Here is a 23,464-nt window from a genome sequence, read left to right as displayed (position 1 = left end):
TATGGAGGGCTAAGGCTGAGGAAGCCTGTCCTATGTGGACCAGCCTCCATTACTCATTGGTTGCAACAGTCTCCAAGAGAATTAAGACTTTGCTACAGCTTTCTCTTCCCACGGATCAGCCTCAGAACAAGGCCACAAAAATTTTCAGACTCTTGAAGGAAGGGGCAGGTAGCTCTCGGTCTTTACAGGGGCATGACAGAGGTAGGTAAGAGATGGGGAGATGGGAGGAAAGTCCATTCCAATCACTTTTATTCCAAAGTGATTTCAAGGGGGTTTCTCAGTGCAAAGGGGACAAAGGGCGTGCTTGGGGGTAGGGTGGGGTGAGGGGCAGAAAAGAGGCCATCACCCGGAAGACAGACAAGACAAACATATCAGGACGACAACTGGGGGCGGGAGGTACCACGGAGACATCAAAACTGCCCCCCCGGGGGGGGGGGGCTAAAATCAAACATAAGACAGTCATGAGACCTCAATGGGGATGATGGCCTAGGTGCCCCTGCTCTCAAGCAGAGGCAGACAGAGGGACAAAAGACAGACAAACATCCTGCAACAGTAAATACGGACATAAAGGAACTGAAAGAAAACGGAAATGAGGTGCAGGTTGGTTCATGGGGGAGGAGGGAGGAATTTTTGTGGAAATCGCTCTGAAGCTCAGAAATAGCTAGAACATCTGAAAACTGGAGAAGGGGGCTTCCGCTTCTGACGCCTGCCCCAAGAAAGGAAAGAACAGCAGCACAGCCTGGTTCCCAAAAGGTTCGTGTCCCTTCAGACATCGTGATTCATTACCATCAGTAAAAGAGGCCAACAATGCTCACATCCAAAGAAGCAAACTCCACCTCCCCACCACACACCAGCTAACTGCACTGTAAACATTCCTAGATAGTCCTATGATGCTGTTTCCATAACCACTCACACCAGTTTCAATGCTCCATATGAAGTATGGGACAGCTATATTCTGCCCCATGTATTTTACACAGAAAAATAATCTTCCCTTTGTCAACTTTCCCTCCTGCAACTGTTAAAATATTTATGAATACTCTATGACATCACAGCAATTCAGCCAATGGTTTGGAGGGGATGACCTCAGCTCTGCAAGGAGCCCTCCAGACCGGTGTTTTCTCGTAGGTATATTCAGCAGTATGTTCTTCACACAGGAGTGGTGGGCTTGTACTGCTTTATTAGTTCTTCTGCAACGCGTCCCCCAATGCTACCACATTTTCGCTGTCCAGAGGGGCTATAGCACAACAGTAAGTGGTACCCAAAAATGCATTTGTGGTGTGAAAAGTTACAGGATTTCAACGGGAAATTGCAAGATATGTACAGGTTGGAAACAAAGTCATATGGCCGACTCAAAACATTTGCGCAAGCAAATAATATTGAAATCGGGGTCGCATATGGCCTGTCTAATATCATGAGTACATAACATCATGAATGCACAATGAAGAGGATGTCTGGAGAGGCCTTACATCTTTAATCAGGTTTTAAAAGCATACTAACTTAGGTTTCTTATGAGCTTAAGTCAGAGAGTTGTTTTAGAATGCTTACCTAGCTAATCTACTGTAACTCATGTTGCTGTTTTATTTTAAAGTGGCATACGCTTTTAAAGTTGCTTCTGAACTATATTTTACATGTCTTTAGAAGAGCTATTCAAAAAACAAACAAACCCCAGCCTATAAATGAATTTATAAATAAAAGAACTGTGAATCCCTTACTGCTATAAGACCATAGAGTCTGACCCTTCATGAGGGGATCAGCTAGTATGGTAAAATACATTTCTGGGCCCAAAGATGGTATCTGGGGAATAGAGGGGATTCCAATAATGCAGAAGAAGGTAGACATTCCTGATCAACAGCACCCATAAATTAGTAGTCTCCATAAAGGATAACACCTGCTGAGCTGAAGATAAGAGGCAAAGACTAACTCCTGAAGTTCCAACACTACAACAGACTTCTCCTCTATAGTCACTGGCATGGAAATTGTACTTTCTCTAGCAGAGGCAAGCTTTGATAGGACCAGGGTGACCCAAGGAAAACAGGCTTGCAACACTGGCAAATGCCTGGATAGCGTCGTATAGACATGGCTGCATCTGGGTAGAATCAGGACTTTCTAGTAGCAGTTCTGTTCTGATTTAAAAGAAACAGTTAACGGTATTGTCTAGCTTTCTGACTGCGGCGTCTTCTAAATTCATGTTCTTCCAACATGGGTCCCCAGATGTTGCTTGTTTACAACTCCCATGAGTTGTAGTCTCACAACATCTGGGGACCACCAACAGGAAGAACATTGCTCTGAGCCTCCCATGACAAAAAAAGGATAGTACCGGGTAGTTGTATCATTAGCCACATACTTCCTTTGAAACCCCTCCAAAACTCGGAATGCCAATTTTTATTGGTGCTCTTCTTGGGGTGGGGGTGGGGGTGGGGGTGGGGGTGGGGGGAAGAGTTTTTTTCTCTCTGGTTTTTGTATTGAGCAATTCAGTTCTCCTCTTCATTTTCTACTTCCTTTGATAACCAGAAGTAAAACTTCTGTTTGCAGCATCAGTAGCTTCCTAACCACCACCAAGAGATAAGAGTCTAAGCTAGGTGTAACTTAAAACAGGCTTAAAACAGCGTAAATCAACAGAATACTGAACAGCTAATGCAGTATTCCTGTGAGCCAGCAGAAGCAACCCTTATGTTCTTAAATCTATCGGACACTTTGATTTCCCTGATAACTCCACATTCTTTGCAAATGCTCAATAATCACAGAACCCACAAGGTCCTGCTCTTGAGGTTGCTGACTCTGCCTTCTGAAAATGGCACAGTCCCAGTTATGGGCTGAGCCACGTCAAGATGGCCATTTTGCAATAATATATGGCTTCAGTTAGAGCTGTAATAAGCAGTGGAGTGTACGGATGGCTCTAGAGATTGGCAAAGTAAAGACAAGCTTTCTCCTCCATAAAAATACTTTATGGGTTCTTGTTATCTGGAAAGAATGGGTGGGGTGGTGGAAGAAAACTAGTGTTGAAAAAAAATTAAAAAGAGATTTAACAAGGCAGTAAAAATGAAGATCAGCTCAGCTGAGCTCTCAGCTGCAGATTTCATTTCATTTTATTGCCATTTTAGGGAAAGCATCTTCTTGCCACCTTTGAAGTGCTACCCTGAGGAAGATCAAGGGAGGAAGGAAATGGCTATGGATGTGGCTTGGCATCACACTTTGTGCCCCCTGCCCACCAGCAAAGTTAAACATGTCCAAACTGGGTCCAATATTCTGAATCTAGAATGAAGGACAGGTTGTGGTCTGGCAGGTTGTGTTTGCTGATGGGATGTGCTGGCAACCTTGGCTCCTGAAAAGTTCCTCTCCTGAAGGCCCACATCTTTAACATGGCTGTCCTCAAACCACCTCTCCTAGCTCTACCTTTCTGGCTCCCTGGTTGTCACTCTCCTAGTCCCAGCACACATGTTGGACCTCTAGTCCGCAGCTGAATGTGGCCCTCCAAGGCTTTCAGTCTGGCCCTCGGGGCTCTTTCCAGGCCGCACCCCTCAGTTGCTCTGCTTTGGTCCTTCCTCAAGAGCTTTTTTTCATGATGGAATGTGTCCTTGGGCACCGGAAATGCCCCTTGCTTGCCTAGAAGGAGAGGTGTGTGGGCATAGAAATGCCTGGCTTTTACACATTCTACTGTATGCAGCACCTATTACCTAAACTTCCTGTATAGAAAGGGAAGCCACAATTTGAAGCCCTTCAGACTGATGTAAGATACAGCTCCAAGCCATCATCACTCCTGCTTGTCACAATTTGTCACTCTGCTGCAAACTCCCACTCCGAAGTATGTCACATCTGACACCCCCAGCACACATTTTTAATGCCTACACAGTAAACGATCCCATTTATTCCTTGGAAGGAGTGTCTTTTTATTGGCAAATACAAATACCTCATGGAAAGCAGGCACAAAGAACATCATTTTGCACCATTCAAAATAATCCTTCAGGAGCAATGACGACTGGTGTCCATTGGGAACAGTGGCAGGGAAGCAAAACGAGAACCCAAAAGTAGGTGGAACCAGCTCCAATGACAGGCATGAGTCAATGACAGGTGGCGTCAACTCAGTCTAGGAGAAGATGGAGAGGTGATATGATAGCCATTTTCAAGTATCTGAAGGGCTGCCACATGGAAGATGGAGCAAGCTTGTTTTCTACTCCAGAGGGTGGGACCCAAACCAATGGAGTCAATTTACAAGAAATGAGATTCTGACTAAAAGTCAGGCAAAACTTTCTGGCAGCAAAATCTGGACTCTTCTTCACTGGAGGCTCTTGAGCAGTGTTTGGATGACCACCTGTCAGGGATTCTTTGCATTGCAAGGGATTGGAAAAGATGACTCTCGGGGTCCCTTCGCACTCTACATCTTCTCCCTGCTGAGTTGTACAAGCGCAACACTGATGCTAAGGAGGAGGAGGAGGAAGCTGACAGCCAGGGCCAATTCATGGACTGGTTGCAAGAAGGCAGGCAGGTGGAGGCTGGCTGAGGGCAAAGTGAGGTTGGTGGGGCAGTACCCTTTTTGCCCTAATGCAGAACTTTTCAACCTTTTTGAGTCCATGGCTACATTAACCAACTCCATTTTTCTGCAGCACCCCTGTGGGGCTCAGGCGCCCAGTTATGTCACCCCTTGCCTACAGAGCTGCCAGTCTCTCGCCCCTTTTCAAACACCCTCCCTTGTGGAGTGTTCCCTCGCCCTCCTCTCCTTGGGAGCCCTCCGGGAAGCTGCTGCTGCCATCCCTGAGATGCTCCCCCCTGCCCCAAAGAGAGGTGCCATCCAGAGGCACCATTTACCTGTGGAGCCTATAGCCAGGGCTGCTGCAATAAACAGCTGTGCAAGCCTTTTAGGAGGTAGAGATGTGAGAGGGCATCCGAGGAGGGAGGGAAGGGAAAAGGGACAGAGGGCAGTGTTGCCTGAGGCACCCCTAACCATCCTTCAAGGCACCCAAGGGTGCCATGGCACACTGGTTGAAAACCACTGCTCTAATTGATTGACCTCCCTTTTGGGGAAATTGTGTGTGTTTGCACATGTGCACTTATATTTTTATCCCACTCTTCCTCTATGGAGTTTCAGGGTGGCTTACATAATTTTTCTCCTCCCCATTTTAGCTTCAGAGCAACCTTGCGAGGTAGGTTAGGTTGAGAGATAGTAGTTGGCACAAACCCAATCACTGCAGCCCGAAGTAGTACAAACCAGGCACAGGATGACTACCTCAGTGGAACATAGGAAGCTGCCTTCATACAGAGTCAGGCCATGGGTCCACCAGTCAATGCCATGGGTCAGGCCAGTATTGCCTACACAGACTGGCAGAGGCTCTCTGGGGTTCCAGGCAGGGGTCTCTCCTCCCAGCCCTACCTGGAGATGCCAGGGAATTGAACCCGGACCTTCTGCATGCAAGGCAGATGCTCTTTCGCTGAGCTACAGACCTTTCTCAAAGTGAGAAGGAACTACTAAGTTGTTGTTACTACTTTCCCCCCACTCTTGATGCATGCCTTGCTTTTATGAATGGCTCTAAATCCCTGCCACTTTTATCACCCTACTCCCATGTCTCTGTTACACCCTGGGAGAGGAGTGCCTTAGAAACTAAATCACTCGCACTCTATGAAATGGCCCTCGTCAATTAACACAGGAGACAGATGATAGCTCTTTAAGAGAGTTGAAAATAGGGTTGCCACCTTTTAACCTGACAAATTATGGACAGTCCAGCTATTTACCACATCAGTGGGGCAAAACAAATCAGACATCAAAAGGGTTTATTGAGATCACAGTGATCCTGTGTATCTTGTCCCCTTGCAGTAATTATTCAACAGGTCACTGAGGTAAGAAGGGAGATTGTTATTAGCTTTCAGAATGATTTCAGTCTCTTAAAAACTACTTTTGAAACATATTTACTGGGGTTCTCTTAGGGACAAACTAGATTACATGGCAGCAGACTCAAGGCAAACCATTATAAAGCAGAAGTGGAGTGGAGTAGGGCAACTGGAAGTGCAGCATGGGCTGAGGGTGGGAGTCGAACCCTCCCATGCCCATGTTTTCACTCCTGTCTCAGCGATGTCTACTCTGGCTTGGTCATGTGCACAGTATGGAAGACGGCAGGATGCCCAAGGACATGCTCTACAGGAAGCTGGGTTCAGGCACAAGACCCATTGGCAAACCAACTCTGTGTTACAAAGATGCCTGCAAACATGGCATGAAGGCTGACATCAACCCCACCGTGTGGGAATCCCTCACAGACAATCACAATACCTGGTGACAGACAGTCAGGTGGTGCATCCATAGCAGTGAACAGAGGAGGAATGACTGCTGTGAGGAGCACAGAGAGAAGAAACGCCATGGTGCATCTGCAGCAACACAATCAGATGCCTTCATCTGCCCCAGCGGGAACAAAACATGTCTCTCCCCTATCGGTCTCTACAGCCTCAGCAGGTGCTGAGCTAGAGCTATTCCTACAATTTCACTCCCAAAAGTGCACTCCTCTGTTGACTCCCAAGACAGATGGATACCAACAACAACAGTATGGCTGGAAGGGACCTCAAAGGGCATCTAGTCCAACCAGCTGCCAACGAAGGAAATCCACTGACAGAAGAATCTGCCTTATACTGAGTTGGACCACTATTGTCCATATCAGGGGTAGGCAACCTAAGGTCCAGGGGCCGGATGCGGCCCAATCACCTTCTCAATCCGGCCCGCAGATGGTCCAGGAATCAGCGTGTTTTTACATGAGTATAATGTGTCCTTTTATTTAAAATGCATCTCTTGGTTATTTGTGGGACATAGGAATTCATTCATTCCCCCCAAAAAATATAGTCTGGCCCACCACATGGTCTGAGGGACAGTGGACAGGCCCACGGCTGAAAAAGGTTGCTGACCCCTGGTCCACACAGACGGACAGTGGCTCTTCAGGATTTCAGACATGCCGCCACTCCCAGCACTCTCTGGTATTTACCTCTCACAGAGTTAGAATTCCTAGCAAACCTTAACAAACAACAGTGCCCACAGTTCTTTAAGGAGGGAAATGTTTCAGGTGTGCTTTAAAGGTATAGTGTACACACAGCCTTAAAAACACAGGTCTGAAGCAATCACACTTAGTTTGGTTCTTAGCTCTCCTCCACAGTATACCTCCTTTTTTGAGACAAGACCAAGGACGCTCCACTATGCCTTCACCAACATTGGATTACTGCTGATTATGTTCCCCAAACATGAACAATCTGTAAAAATTATGGGCAGTTGCCAATACCCACCTTTGTTCCAAAAGGTTTCTAAAACAATACACAAACCCAGCTGTGTCTGGAGCTGAAAATCAGCAGAATGAACAGGAGGATCCCCAAATGCAGAAGGGCTGGTTTATCACATCTTGAAGTAATAAAGACATACACATGCTCATAAAAAAGAGAGGCTCCCTGTAAAACCATTTGAAGCAATGAAGTAACATCCAAAGAGCAGGTTCCTGTGAGACCATTAAGTCCAGAATCTAAAAGCAGGTAACTGCACAACCAGATGGCCACATTTCCTACTTTACACAAGGGGCAATACTCTACTTGAAGGACGGACCAGACCAAGCCCAGTTTAAAGATACAGAACCCTAAGATGGTTCTTTAAGGAGGGGCCTTGAAGTTGCCCATCAACAGCGAACTGCACCTGGGCAGGTGCACAGGCCATCTGATCTCAGTACTGCTTGCCCACTATGGTGAAATTCTTTTTAATTCTATTTAAATGAAAACAACTTGATCCAAATTTGCATCTATGTTGTTGTTTAGTGGTTTAGTCCTGTCCAACTCTTTGTGACCCCATTGACCAGAGCACGCATCTATACATGTATATTAAAATGCCCTGGGTCCCAGTTGCCAAAGATCAAGAACTCAAATCAGGATTCTTTCCCAAGAATGCCATGTTTTGATTGGTGCAGTACATTATGAAAATCACTGGTCTAAGGCACAGGCAAGCAATACTCATAGCTAATCCCAGGCACGGATGCACAAAGGCGGGAAACCTAACTACCCAAAGTGAAGGCATTGATTCAACAACAACAAACCCCTTGCTATCCTATATAAAGGAATGGGGCAGGCTCAGCTTAGTGCAGCAAGAGTTTCCGCTTGTTAGCAAGCAATCACACACGCTGCCTAGGAGGAGGCACCTGCAGCATCTGTTTGCTGTCTTTCTCCTGGACATAGCTGGTAGGGGAGGTGTCTCTGCCCCCTGGCAGATGGATGGGGCAGGAGGAACATCTCCCCGGAGAGGCATGGCTATTGCCAGTATCTGACAGCACAAAACGCACCACAGAAGCGTCAAAAATAGGCTCCAATAGCTATGGAGAGGGAGGCGGGGCTTGTGGCTCATGCCGTGGGGATGGGGGGGTTGAGAGAACAGGTTGAGAACCCTACACACCCACTTGGTTCCTCTCCAGAATCCTCTGCATCAGGCAGAAACCTCTCCCTCCCACTGGAACCTCCCCTGGGTCCCTGACAAACTATCCCTGTGCATCAACAAGCCTGTGATGTAATGTATGCAGATTTTATGCTAATATGTCCTTGTCTGTCTTCCGTTTTTTGGTGATGCATTTCTTCTTTCTTGGCGTTGGGTCAGTGGCCACCCTACAGCACAAACTTGCCAAGCTTGCTTACCACAAGTGGAAGTGGGATGAGTGTACACATTAGAAGCAGCAATTCACTTTGTTTTAAAAAAAAAACCCAGCTTGAGCTCCATGGGGTAAAGCCAAACAAAAGCCCTGCTATCTTAACTCTATGCTATGTCACTCATCAGCATTCATGCTTCCTTGAGTTTTTGCACCTTCCACAAATGCAGCTTCTGTGATTTTCACCGAAATTACTTTGAGGCCCTTTCAGACTAGCTTTCCCTTCATCTCTTTTTGAAAACGTTAAAAGCACAGCAAGTTGCCTTGCACTTTGCTTTTCATAGCTATAGTTGGCTGCATTTGGGGGTTTTGTAGATGATGGGGGGGGGAAACTGCATTAGAAAAATAAACATACACACACACATAAGGAGCTGCAAATCTGACACAAAGCCCACAGCCAGATGTTTGGGATGGAGTCAGGAATTGGGGGAGGCAGGGGGTGGGGAGAAATGGAAGAAGAACCACTCTTGACTCTGCTTATTCCCTGTGGCTGGAATGAGTTGTGCTTCTGACACTAGTTTAAAAAAAAAACCAAACTCACAAGGTAAGCAGTTTTCTCAAGAGCTATCTGCAGTGATGCCTATTGGCCCAGCTCAGCTGGCTCAGAAATTGGCGCCCAGCTGCTCACGAGATAAAGAATCAGAAATAGCAGCAAAGCTGGCATCCTGGGGTGGGTGGGAGGTAAATAAATAGCCTCACAAAGCAAAGTGTCGCCAACAGCACCTAAGCAAGAGAAGCAGGAAGGAATTTGAATGCAGCTCCTAGATCCTTTCTGTCCCATTCAGCACATCGTACCATAGCCCCTTCCAGAGTAGTGTGTGTGTTTTATTTATCTGGCAAGTTCCTTCTGCAACATGTCACTGGCACACTATTAGTGCATTAGTGATGCAGTAGCGGTTTAGTCATGCTGGTCACATGACCCAGAAAGCTGTCTGTGGACAAACGCCGGCTCCCTCAGCTGAAAGTGAGATGAGTGGCGCAACCCCATAGTCATCGTTAATTGGACATAACTGTCCGGGGTCCTTTACCTTTCACATAGGATTTATATTGGACCGTCCACACACCACTCCATTTTATTAGTTGTTGGGCTTCCCCAGTGCTATCACATTGCTGCTGTTTGGTGGGGCTATAGCACAATAAAAGCACGATGTCCACTGCCCCCTGACCCCAAACGTTTGTGGTCCAAAAAGTTACAGTATTTCAGCAGGAAGTTGCAGAATATGCATTGGATGGAAGGGAAGCAGTGTGACCATTCAAAAACTTTTGCAGGCACAATCAATCTTGAGAACAGGATTGCATAGAACTGCCCCAATAGCATCAGGAGCACAAGTCATCATGAATGCGCAGCGAGCAGGACATCTGGAGGGATTGCAGACCTCCCATTGTCCGGACTCTCCCTATCAGACTTGGATCTCAAACTGTCACCATGTTTGGAAGTTTTATGGTTTTAATTAACAAGTCGGGACAGTATCCCGACATGGGTTACAAATTCATAAGGCATGGCGGAAATCTACAGTATCGTACCATACATGGCTAGGCCAGTGACCAATCAGACTCTCAGTAGGCAAGCTCCCTTGTGCCTGCAGAGCAACTGAGTCACTGGCAGTCAGAATTTCCAGAGGGGTAGTCAGAGTTCCCATGCACACAACAATTTATTCTAGAACCAATGGAGACTGGATATTGTTTATTCCACGTAGTCCACACACAGTTTAGTTCTATTGCATATTATTTTGGCCCTTGGAACGTGCTTCTTGAGAAACCTATTTCGTTCCAAAAATAAAAGCTCATCGCAGATTGATTCCCCACTACTCCCAGCGTGTCCATCTGAACACAGATGAAAACAATTGCAGTACACCATTTCCCAAACCAGTGGATGCAGAACAAATGGAAGCGTGGACAGGGGCTGAGTAGTTTTGATTGTGACAATGTCGCTCAAAAGTCTCTTTCATTTCCTGTCCCAGTGGCATGCTTCACCATCTCATCTGTCAAGAAGGTTTGGAAACTGCTTCATACTCATGTATGAAGCTGCTCCCCTCAGCCCACTAAAGCATCAGAATAGATCAAGGGAGAGGTATCAAGAGAGCCATAGTGATCAGAGGTTGCAAGGGAGTAAAGGAGTGTCAGAAGGGACATTCACCACCATCCTTCCCATCACACTGATGGGACATTAAGTAGTTTCCTATCCATCAATGCTTAATCCTCGTTGACTCACTCCATCTCCTCAATGAGGATGTATCAATGTCATTCAGGTACTTCTGCAAATAATACAGAAAGCTGATATTTTGTAGACAGGAAATCTGGGGTACTCAGACTGCTAGAAAAAGCCTATTTTACTAGAAAAGCATATTGGCTGGTTTACATAATTAATTATGAGAGCATTAATCAAGATCAGGCTTGAATAAACTCACTTGGGGTTTAAAATCAGAGGTTCCTTGGTGCACACACTGGGTGGGATCTTTCTGCTACAACCTGCAATTATACACCACTTATTTAATGTATTTATACCCAACTTTTTAAAGTTAAGTTTGGCTCCTAAAGTGGCTTTACAATTAGATAAGGGTTGCTGTGTTTGATCAATTAAAGACCCTACAGGAATCAACAGATAATACAGATGTCCAGTTGGAAGCCTTTAGAATGCATGGAGGCCAAATGACCCAAATGACCTTGTGAAATCATTCTGCCCTATAATAAAAAATACCCTTCATTTAGCTGAAGATGTGACTCAGACGTACAGCACATGCATTGCTTATAAAGGGTCCTATGATCGATCCCCAACATCTGCAGGGAGGGCTGAGAGAGGCCTCTACCTGAAACCCTGGAAAGCCACTGCCATTCAATGTGGGCGATACTGAGCTAGATGGACCAATGGTCTGAGGTAGCTGTCAAAGAGCAAGCTGGCAGTAAATCACACCATTCAAAGTTGGAGTTGTCTCTTTATTAGCAAAAGTACAATCTTCACTTGGCTGAGTGTCAAGCCTAATGAGCACAGCAGCTAATTTCTGGTGGTCTTACTCCAAGACTGAAAGTCTCCACCTCCTCACAGCCATCTAAGTCCCCTCCTCCCCAGGGCTTTTTCCAAGCAACTGGAGACTGTGCCTGCAGGCAATCAACCTCTCCTCCACCCTTTTCATGCCTCTTCTGGATCTGGAAAACAAGTGGGGAGGGGGGCTCGTCGCAGCAGGAGGAGAAGACACCCGCGCTTCTTCACCAGCCTGACTCATCTCTGCCTCTTGGCTTCCCTCCTCCCATTTGCCACCTTCAGCTTCTGCCTCTGACCCTGGACTTCTCTCTGCTACTGACTTTCACTGCTCACTAAGTCCAGTTACCTTTTCAGCTTCCAACACCTCCTCTTCCCAGTCTCCTTTCTCTTCTACCTCTGACCACTCATCACATTGTCCCACCACAACTCCCTGGGCTCTGAGCCTTCTTCCTTTGGTGGGTCCTCAGCTGGTTCTTCCACCATTTTTCTGCATCCAACCAGTCCATAACAACACCTTCCTATATTCCTATGCAAGACAAGAGTGCTCAAGATGCTGTACGCTTGAGATACAGGAACGATACATTTCTGCCTAGACCAGGGATGGAGGCTCCTATCACCACCAAACACATTGGCTAATGGTCAGGAATCATGGGAGCCATGAGTTCCCAGCTCCTAGAGTATGATATAATTTTGGACACTGGCTTAAAAGAAAAACAAAAGGCAAGAGAGCTATATAACGCCATCACTGCACCATGGCATTTTACAGAGTAATGTAAGTAGGAAAGACAGGTCCGTGCCCCAAGGAGTTTACAGTCTAAATTTAGACAGCAGGGGAGGCAGCAAAGAGAGGGAGGGAAGATGCCCAAGGATGACAACACAGAGGGGAAGGTCCTTTGGAAGCAGGTCTTGGCCTAACGGACAAAAGAGATTTGACAGTAGATGATCTTGGGCAATGCAGCGGAGCAAGAAGGCATGTAAAGAGAGACAAGGGAGTTGATTAAGGGGCAGCGAGACGGAAAGCTTTAGAAGTACCAGAGCTAGCGCTGGTATCAGTATCTCCGGTAAACCATCACTGCTTCTGCTGATGCTGAAGAGTAATTCTGTCCACAATCAGATGTCATTTGCATAATGGAAAACATCTGCACCATTTTATCCTGCTCACTTGCCAAAACTGGTTTTTCTAACTATAGAATTTGCATTGCATTCCACCCCCACCCCCCTATTTCGGTGAAACAGTGATCCTTTCTGTGAAAAAAGTACAACATGGCTTTGATCTAGCTCTGTTGGGTGGGCAGGAGGGACTCACAAGGCATCACAGTTTTATTTATTTTATTTATTTACAATATTTGTGCACCGCCCAAGAATGAAGGTCCGCCCTCTGTCCATTTTACAAGGGCTTAGCCCCAGAAATTTCCCTCCAATGTAAAATCTCAACCCCGAAAGATATGCTGTGATGTCCTAAACAGAAAAGGGTGCTTTTATACACATGCAGAGTGCCTCTTTTGCCACAGAGGGCTCGACCTCACTCCCAGCTGCTACAGCATCTTTAGATCAGAGTGAACAGAAGCAAGAATCTCAAAGTTTGACCATCGTTTAGCATCCTTAGATTGCTCCCCACCTCAAATTCACCTCCAGAGGTCAGAGGCTTCAGCCTCATTCTACAACAGAGCATGGAAACACAAAGTCCATTGCTGAAGCGGGATTAGATCTCAGGACTCCCAGTCACAACTCCAGCCTTTTATCCGCTGGGCTACATCAGAACTCTGCATATATGGTAACTCAGAGCACATGGCCAGGACAGGCAATGACCCTGACGCAGCGTTTCAGGATGTGGGGCTGATCCATCTAACAATATTGCCAATTAAAAGCGCACAACATAGGGACACAAGAAGCTGCCTTACACAGAGTCTGACCCTTAATAAAGCCTGCACTGACTGGCAGTCACTCATCAGGGCTGGCAGGCAGGGGGTGGGGCTCTCTCACAAGCCCTACATGGAGACACTGAGGACTGAAACTTGGTCCTTAGCCTGCCTACTCAGAAGTAAGTTCTGCAGAGTTCAAATGGTCCAACTCCCAGGTGAGTGCACGGAAGATGGTTGCTGTGGCCCTTCTGGAAATCAGCAGCAGGGGATGAGAGACAGAGTCATAGAATCATAGAGTTGGAAGAGACCACAAGGGCCATCCAGTCCAACCCCCTGCCAAGCAAGAGTGTGTAGTTGAAACATTTCTCCCTGAGGAATCTGCTTAGGAATCTGTGCTGCAATGCTCCTGGAGAAGGCTACACTATGAGCTCTCTCTCTCTCTCTCTCTCTCTCTCTCTCTCTCACACACACACACACACACACACACACACACTCTTTCCTTCCCTCTTAACCCCAACAGCTAAAGCATCAGCATGCAGTTCCCTTCTCTCTAATTACACGCTCGGATGGTGGAACATGCCAGCTCTCCTGACTGCTAAAGAGAACAATTTTCTCTCTCTCTCTATCTCTTAAAGGCCTTTTGTGCTAACTGCAAAACGGGACAGCCATGGTGCTTGTTTGTGGTCTTTAAAAAAATTAAAAAATAACCATTCCTTCCCACAAGCTCCCCTTGTCTACAGCCAGCATTGTTTCCCCCCCAAAAACAACCAGGACAGGTGGAGCAGTTAGCACCCAGCTCTGCCCCGAAACTCAGCAGGTGGCAATTTGAAAGCAGGTTTGGGGGGTGGGGGCAAACCTTGCAAAGGAGCAAGAGGAACGTTGGGTTAAGCATAAGATACAGGTGAGAGCTCGAGATGCAAGGCTAACCTGAGAGTGTCGTCCCCCCCCCCTCTTTTGCAGCATCCCTCCCTTGCAGCTTCAGCATCTGCTGCAGAAAGATAAAGTGCAGTCGAAGATGTATAGAACCAAATGGATAAATCCTCCAGTGGAAGAGCGGGGGGGGGGGGGGAGAGACAGCACTCTGCAACCGCTGAGTGACTGTCTGCAATCATTGCTGTACAGCACAAAAATGCAGAGATTTAGCAAAGAACGGGTGGCAATGTGTCAACCCTGTGTACGCAGCCTGTGTTGCCAACTTATTTTTGGCAGGAGCATGGCACCTGTTCATTTAAAAGCTGCCACAACAAACAGAAAGCTGCCAGGGGAACCTTTTCCTGGCATGGAGATGGAGCAGTGGGAAAAGGCTCCCCCTGCTAAGTCTCCTCCTGTCAATCACACAGCTGCAAAGGGCACAGGAGCATGGGCGTAGCCAGGATTTTTGTTGGGGGGTGCAGGCCTTTTGTTGGGGGGCAGAACCTGCATTAGCTATGTATTTTATTGATTTTTACTGATTAGGGGAGCAGCTCCCCCCCCCCAGCTATGCCCATGCACAGGAGCCCAGGAATGGGTGGATGGGAGTTCGAAAGCAAAAGGACTCTGCAATCTACATGAAATGATCAAAACAGCAATGAAGGAAAGGAGTCAGGAACTGAACAAATGGCTAATGGGAGATGGAAGAGGAGGACAGGTAGCCATGGAGAGGGACCTAAGGTGATTTGAAGAAGTGGGTCTTCAGGAGACAAGAGACAGAAAAACTGAGAGGGGAGGGTGTTCCAGAAGCCTAACAGGAGGTGGAAGGAGGCAAAGCATCTGAGCAGGGAGAAAGATAGGGATATAATTCAATTAATCCATTTACAGATAGGTGGAGCGTTTAAGGATGAGGAGTGGAAGCTTGAAGTCTATGCAGAACTTGAGAAAGAGCCCAGTGCAGAAAATTAGAGATTGGGGTATCATGATCAGAGAGCAGTGGGAGAAATTTGGCCACATTCACCCTAATGAAAAAATAGTTGCATTTCTGAGTCTATGAACCCTTCAGGGGTGCAACCAAACTGTGAAGCATAGAGAAACCAGCATATGCTTTGCATGGAGACTCACTCCAAGTACAGGGTGCCCACCCTTTCCATCTGCTACGCCATAGCTCATTCAATCATGCATTCCCATTATGCCTCAAATGGTATTTCATGATGCTCCTGGGGAAAACCTGACCAGACAGGGTAACTTGGGCAAGGATGAACTCTTCACTAGGCTATTGAGGATAACCTAAAAGTGCAGAGTCTGGCCCATCTTTCTCTACCAAACTGCAGGACCTCTCATTGCCCTGATTGGTTAATGGTCTACCCCACTTACGGCTTTCTAAGTCACGTGTTTGGCCAATCATCATCATCATCATCATTTATCATTTATACCCTGCCAGTCTGGTTGGGTTTCCCTAGCCACTCTGGGTGGCTTCCAACAAAATATTAAAAATACATTAAAACATCAGTCATTAAAAACTTCCCTAAACAGGGCTGCCTTCAGATGTCTTCTAAAAGTCAGATAGTTGATTATTTCCTTGACATATGATGGGAGGGCATTCCACAGGGTGGGTGCCACTACCAAGAAGGCCCTCTGCCTGGTTCCCTGTAACCTCACTTGTCACAGGGAGGGAACCGCCAGAAGGCCCTCAGCGCTGGACCTCAGTGTCTGGGCTGAACGATGGGGGTGGAGATGCTCCTTCAGGTATACTGGGCCTAGGCTATTTAGGGCTTTAAAGGTCAGCACCAACACTTTGAACTGTGCTCGGAAACGTAACAATGCCAAGGTGGTTCTACCTCTCTAGAGCAGTGGGACTGCTCCTTGCTCAGGATTCCAGCTCTGTGTCAGTCTTCTAGTCCTCAAGGTGCAGCAACCAAAAAAAGGCACCCATATTTGGGCTAAGGAAGAAACAAATTCTGCAAATCATGTAAATCATGAAAAGCTTCTTTTGTGGGTTTACGTCCCATTTTACTCCCTCTACTACTTATAGAGAAGGGCCAAAAAGGTGTGCAATACACTCAGGCCTTGATGACAGCAAGTGTTAAGTCTCCTTGAATGGTTTTAATGACCACTGCCCAGATTTCTTATTGCCCAGATTCTTCTGAGGTTATTTTCTGTGCAGCCATAAGGGCTAGAAACTTGCATATTTTGCATATGTTGAAGCGAATTGTGTGCCACAGCCCCGATTTGATGCTGGTTCTAACTCTAGGGGAAACAGCAACTAGATTTAAACACATTTAACTATGTGTTGGACTGCAGCCCCAAACAATATGAAAAATGCACTCGGTAACCCCCGATTATACAATGCTATCCTTCTGAACCTGGTGTTTATGCCATCTGTTCACCAAAGCCCTTTCCCAACCCCCATTCTTTATTTCCTTAAAACGTGAAAGGAAAACAGATAAAGCCTTCTTGTACAGTAGAGGAACATATGACGCTGCTTTAACATTGAGTTAGAACGGCAATCCATTTAGCTCAGTGTTGCCTCCACTGACTGGCAGCAGCTCTCCAGGATTTCCAACAGGGGGTTTCACCCAGCCCAGCCTGCCTGGAGATGTCAGGGATTGAACTTGGGACCTTATGCATGCAAGGCAAATGTTTTTCTTCTGAGCCATGGCCCTTCCCCAGTGGACTGCATCCCACGTTCAAGGAAAGGCGGGAGGGGGAGACATTTGGATTTTCCAACTCATGCACCAAAGTGCACTGGGCCGGCCTGCACTGGAACAAAACAGGCTCTCATTTCATGTCATGCAAATTAAACGATTATGATAGGAATGAACTGGGCCTTTGGGCAGAATCCGGATTTTTGGCAGGTGTCCTGCATCTGCTGCTGTGGCTAAATCCTGAAAGCGATTCCGGTGGCGCAACATTAAGGTCATAAATAATCCAGAGGCCTTGAAACCCACCCGCCCCCCTCAATTTGTTCTCCCCCGATACTGCACTAGACCTCCATATCTTGCCTTTATTTCGCTCCCACTACCCACCCTCTCATGTGGAACTGTCCACCCCTGCCAACTTCTCCCCCCCCCCCGTCTCCTCCAGCTGCCAAAAGCTCTCAGGTTCCCATCATGCTCCATGAAAAATGGCATGCTGCCCGAGGCTCTGCCCAGCTTACAGACCACCCTCACCGGGCTCAGCATCTCTCATGGCAGCTAATGGCCAGGGTTCTGTGCGGAATGCCAGAAGCGATTTGAGCAAGGAAGAGATGGTGGGCTTTTTCTCGCTCCACAATGCAGCAGAAGCAAAGAGACAGAGAGGAAGTGAGAGAGATGGAGAAGCAGATTAATCCAGCCCCCACCCCCCACTGCCTCCCTTCCCTCCTCACTACAGTGGGCTTTAACCACTTTCATGCCAGGGCAGTGCTATGGTCTGCAACAAGAACATCAAGCCTCAAGTTCAAGAGCTTTCAAAGCTTAGGAACATAGGAAGCTTCCTTATACTGAGTCAGACCATTGGTCCAACTAGCTCAGCACTGTCTGCACTGACTGGCAGCAGCTCTCCAGGGTTTCATGCAAGAAACTCAGCCCTACCTGAAGAGTCCAAGGATTGACATCCACATGCAATGCAGATGTTCCCACTGACCTACGGTCCTTCAAACCTTATGCTTTTAAAGTGAACCTGTACCGTGCATTTTACAGACACAGATGCCTAGCCCTATTAACGGCATGCTTGCTATGCACAGAACTCCTAGACTCCCTGCATAGGAAAACCAGTGACACCCCCTTGTCACGTGTGAGGCAGCACCTATACGAGACCAAGCGAAAAGGGCAAAGGCCTACCTGTAAGATTCAGGCCTGCAGGGGTATCCTTTTGCCAGCTGCTGCAGCTGGCTAGCTATGCCCCACTGCTGGTTTAGAGAAGGCAAACTCGGTGGCAGTGAGAAGGAGCCAGGCGGTGCCTCTCATTTTGTACCACCAGGTTCTGGTCCCAAACGGCCATTTTGTTCCAGGGGAGGGGTGTTGCCTAGCAACCGACTACCCCAAGGAAAGCCAGGTGGCTCCTCACAACCTGCCTAGAACCAAACAGCCAACCAGGCTCAAAATTTGTGGCAGCGATGGCTGGATGAGTGGTTCAGATTCAGAAGTTTTGTCTGGGGTGTGGCGTAGAGGGAGGCAGGGGAACCCCGAGATTACAGGCACCAGGGCCTCCGTTTGTTCAGAGGGACAAACTGGGCTAATGAAAAACATTTCCCTTACCCTTTGGATAACTCAGGAGGAGCTCCAAGCAAGCTGGAACGATGCCACTCCAACCAGGTAGTTTCCAAGCTGCAGACCAAGAAGAAAAAGGAAGGGCTTCCCTCACAGGCACATGAGCTCCTCAAGCCAGAATCAGAAGAGAAAGCAAAGCAATGGCAAGATAAAATCCTTCTAGGAGGGGAGCTGCATTGGAGGGCTTCACTGGAGCAAGTGGAGGATTAAAGCTCTTCTGTACTGACCCATCCATTCGATCTCTTTTTACCTGCAGCTGAAGGCTTCTTGCCTGTTCTCTGGAAGACACACCTGAGGATGCTAACCAGGTACGGAAAGGGGACAAGGCCGTAGCCCCTTTTCCTCAGAAAAACATGAGGCAGGAAAAGTGTGGCCTTTGCAAGAGGTTTTTTTAAAAAAAAAAGAAAAGAAAAGAAAAGAAAACAGTGGCAAATCCTCTCCGAAAAGCAATCCTGGAAAACCTTGCTAGGTACGTAGCACGGCTGCTGGTGCCTCGCTGGACGACGGCAAGATGGGGAGGGGTCCCAGGCTGGACATGGCTGCAGGCTCGCTCAGATCACACCCACCCTGTTGGGCGCTCGCCCGAGGATTATCGGAAAAGAGAATCGCTCAAACACAGTTTATTACTGCAGTTCCATAAATCTTCATGAAGGCAAAGTGAGACAGGCAGCTGGGCCGTGAAAGGAAGCAACAGCACTCAGCAGAGCATGAAAAAATAGGGAGTGAGTGAGAGAGCGATCATCTAGAAATGAACCAGGGGAGGTGGGGAGAGAGAGAGACCTGCTATAGGTGAAGAAATTGCATTTAGGTGGACAAGGGATGACAGAAAGGAAGAAAAATAAGTGCAAAAGCTCTCAGGGTGATGAGAATCTTCCACATCCAGGCATGGATGAGAGGAGGGAGAGAGGCATGCTCCTGTTTCCCAGGAACTGCTGCAGCTGTCAAGACGTGAGTCTTTCCACTCTGCATACGCAGTGCCTGAGGAAGAGGCAAGCCATTCGTTGGCTCGCTGGAGTTTCCCCAATACGGAGATAACCCCTTCCGCTCCACGCTGCTAGTGAATCCAGAGCCTCCCCCTCTGCTCCCCCCTCCACACACTCCAGGACTAAAGGCAGCTGTGCTCCATAGACCAGGGCTGAGTTTAAACCAGGGCTCAGTCCTCACACTTGCTTACAAGCAACTGGGGAGGCAGGGGCAGGGGCAGTTTCACTTTAAGAGGAGGCAATGACAAGTTGAGTGGCAACTGATGAAGGAAAGTCGAAGGAATCGGGCACGTTTAGCACAAAGAAACTGCATCACCACCACATTAGATCACTGCATTATATAATATAAGAAGGGAAAACACGCATGCCACACAGAAGGGCTGTTTACCCTTCTGGCTGAAGACAGGTGTCAGCACAGGCAGCTGAGCACACCAGAGCTGAAACATAAGCCATCTCAGGATAGGGAACAAAAGCTATCTGGAACTTTGGGACAGGCCCACAAGTGGGCCAATGAGGAGTCGGGGGGAGTTCCGGTCCAAAGCGTGGTTCCAATCAGGGTGACAATGAGGAGGGACAACAGGAGCTAAGGTCAGAGGTAACTGAGAGTAGTGCTCTTCAACATAGGTTTCCCGGATGTTGTGAAGACTACAACTCTTATCCACTGGCGATAGGCTAAGCTGACTAATGGGAACTGTAGTCCAATGATAGCTGGAGACCCCAAGTTGAAGAGCACTGGTCTAGAGTCAACTGCAGGCTGGTAAAAAGTATCTAAGCACAGCTTCCAGCACCACGGCCAGCAGCAAACACACAGAGTAGGTGGTTCTGAATTTCAGCCCACTTGAAGCAGGGAAAGAGCCAGAGCAAAACGGTTTTGTTAGGGGTGGGTGGGGAGAAGAATTAATAGACTGTGTGGAGCCATCCTAGAGCCAGGATAGCTCAATATTGTTGTTTCCCCCCTCCCCTTTATGGCTATAAGTGGTTCAACCAGCAAGGGGCACCACCATAGAAACCAGAAGGCCACCAGTTCAACTCCCCATCAAAAGGAGATAGAGGAAGGGCTTTAAAAACTACAGGTTTAGTTGAACCACTTTCACACGAAAACATAGCACAATCTGCAATTTGTTAGAATCATCATAACTGCAATCCAACAGGAGGCCACCTGGGGGGGAAAAACCCTCAATCCTGTTCTAGAGTACATGCTTTCTACTTGTGCAGCGCTGACAGCTAAGACCAACAGGCCTTACACTTCATGTAAATAGAGTGCGCCCTAATTCCGCCCCCTCCCCTTAAAAAAAAAAAAAGACTCTGCAATGTTTCATGTTTGATCTGGAGAGATTTCTCAGCATAAAAATGGATGCAGAAAAGGTTACCCGAGGGCGGAAAGTTTGAGAACCACTTAATTGAGACATAAAGAAAGCCCGTAATAACAAACAACAGAAGTTACACTAAAGGCAGAATTATATTCATACAGAATTGCCCACCACCACCACACTAAATTAAATCGCTTTGAACAAAATCATGGCAGATCTTGGCAGCTGTCACAGCAGAACAAGCTGCCCTGTTAGTCACAGCCAAGTCCAGATTATCTGACAATTAACAAAACGTCTATCATTATTATACAGGCATTATATGTGCAGAAGAGCGTTCTTCAGTGTTGGGTTCCCCAGACGTTGGGCTGCAACTCCCATAATCTGACCACTGGCTCAGCTGGCTGGAGATGATGGAAACTGTAGAGCAACAGCACCAGGGAGTCCAAGATGGAAAAACACTGGCACGGAGGAAGGTCTTTTTTACTGCAAGAAATACAGGTGCGTGCAGTCCATCTCTGTGTGCACAGAAACCCCATGTGCGAACAAGGTTCTTGGGAGTCAAGCCACCCACGGTCTGTGGTGGAGGGAAGTTTTGCCATCATCTCAACCATCTCCCCTGGCACATTTTATCTTGTAAGAATTGATAGTAGCCATTTATTTGTATGACAGAAAGCAAGATAATATGCTTGGGGACACCATTCAGGATATACCTGTGTCAGTGGCTTCCGGTTATTGAGAATCAAGCCTGCAAGTTTACCTGTGAGATCTCTTTATTCTGTATCGGCCCACTGTTCGGATCTGCAAAACTGGCCCTGTTACAGGTGCCACATAATACCCATTCTGTGTTTGTAAGAATCTGATATTCTAGTGCCCGGGTATGTAGAATGTTTACATGTGTTTTAATCTATTTTTAGTTTGTTGTTAGTTTTAATTATTATTTGAATGTTTTAAATAGCTGTTTTAACTCTTGTTGCTAGGGCTGGGCAAGATCTGGTTTTCAACGTCACAATGCATCACCAACAAAACATTGCGATATTTCGATCTATCACAATATCTGAAATAAGGATGGAGCTATGTAGAGGCTTTGGTGGGCTTCACAGTTTTCCCCGCATGGTGATTTTTGCCGGTGTCTGCTCTTGTGATTCACTGCCCCCTGTATGAGGCAGAGGAAAGCTGAGCCAACAGAGTTAACAGGAACTGAGAGAAAGACTGGCCTGCTTCACTATTTTTCCTGCATTGTGATTTTTGCATAGCACACACACATCACAATTCACAATATATTGCAAAGTCAAAAGTTATGAAACCGATATTGCAATATGGGCTTCAAACCAGTTTTGGATGATTTATCGATATATCGCCCAGCCCTAGTTGTTACCAATAATTTAATTGTTTTATTATTTTTGTAACCTGCTTTGAAGTTTTGATTTGCTTTTACAATCAAATGGTGTATATATATATATATATATATATTATAAAATAAATAAAGGCCTGCTCCATTCCACCAAATTTCCACCCACTCACTGCTGAGCTTCTTCCTAGACTGTTTCTTGATCACACAACAGGGTGACAGGATGTTTGGAATTGTTATACCTGTAGGTAGCTCAATTTTGCTGTTGGGACAAGTTCTAATACAGTCGTACCTCGGCTCCCGAACACCTTGGGAGTCAAACGTTCTGGCTCCCGAACTCTGCAAACCCGGAAGTGATTGTTCTGGTTTGCGAACATTCTTTTGGAACCCAAATGCCCAACGGGGCTTTCGCAGCTTCCAATTGGCTGCAGGAGCTTCCTGCAGCCAATCAGAAGCCGAGCTGTGGAAATAGAACATTTTGGAAGTCGAACGGACTTCCAGAACAGATAAGACTTAGCTGAATACCACCAAATGATCTATGTGAAACCCTGCCCCTTGACCACAGGAAATCCTGATTCCTATGGTCAAGTGCCTGGCACCACAACAAATAATCCCCACACTTTTCCCAGCCTAAATTCATAACCACAGGGGCTAGAAACTTGCAGGTTAAAAAAGAAAATGAACTCTGCTCCAATACCAAACTCTGTGCTTAAGTAGTACAGATGCAGAACCAGCCAGTACTAAACCCTGCACATCACTTGTGCAGGATAAGCATTAGCCTCCTTGGAAGCCCTACCCACAGCAAAGTCGAGCTTGCTTCTCTGTCTGCTGAGAGGAAAAGGTCAGGGCCCTGAAGGCAGCAATGGGGTTTCAATTTGCTTGGAGGGAAACCTGTCAGCTCTGCATGCCTTCCTCTGCGTGACAAAGGCAAGCAGGGAGAGAGGGAAGGGGACGCAGGGTGGGGATGGCAAACAAACCCAACCACCCAAAAACAATAAACAGCCAAGCAAGCAGCCCTGAAGGCATCGCTCTAAGTCACTTTGTCTCACTCGCTCAGGGGTCTGCAGGTGGGAAGAGCTGGTTACAGCCCAGCCTGGGGTAGGAAGCACAGTTCACTGTGAAGCTATGGTTGGAATGGGCAAAGGGTTAGCCTTCACGCAATTCTAGGTTCACACTT

At 47.1% G+C, this 23,464-nt stretch overlaps 1 protein-coding gene across 9 annotated transcripts in view; it reads right to left on the bottom strand.

Annotated features, from left to right (window-relative positions):
• The window catches only part of SRCIN1 (SRC kinase signaling inhibitor 1), a 308,760-nt gene that overhangs the window by 148,240 nt on the left and 137,056 nt on the right, over positions 1-23,464 (bottom strand). The window contains exon 1 of one of the 9 annotated variants that reach the window (XM_033169395.1): positions 18,635-18,732. The exons of the other annotated variants lie outside the window; for them this stretch is intronic. The gene's annotated coding sequence lies outside the window, so the exon portion shown is untranslated. Of the gene's footprint in view, positions 1-18,634; positions 18,733-23,464 lie in introns of those variants that run through there. 9 annotated transcript variants of the gene reach the window in all.

This window comes from Lacerta agilis, chromosome 14, assembly GCF_009819535.1.
Source record: "Lacerta agilis isolate rLacAgi1 chromosome 14, rLacAgi1.pri, whole genome shotgun sequence".
Taxonomy (NCBI): domain Eukaryota; kingdom Metazoa; phylum Chordata; class Lepidosauria; order Squamata; family Lacertidae; genus Lacerta; species Lacerta agilis.
Note: the sequence above shows the minus strand (reverse complement) of the source record. Positions and strands in the feature narration are given on the sequence as shown.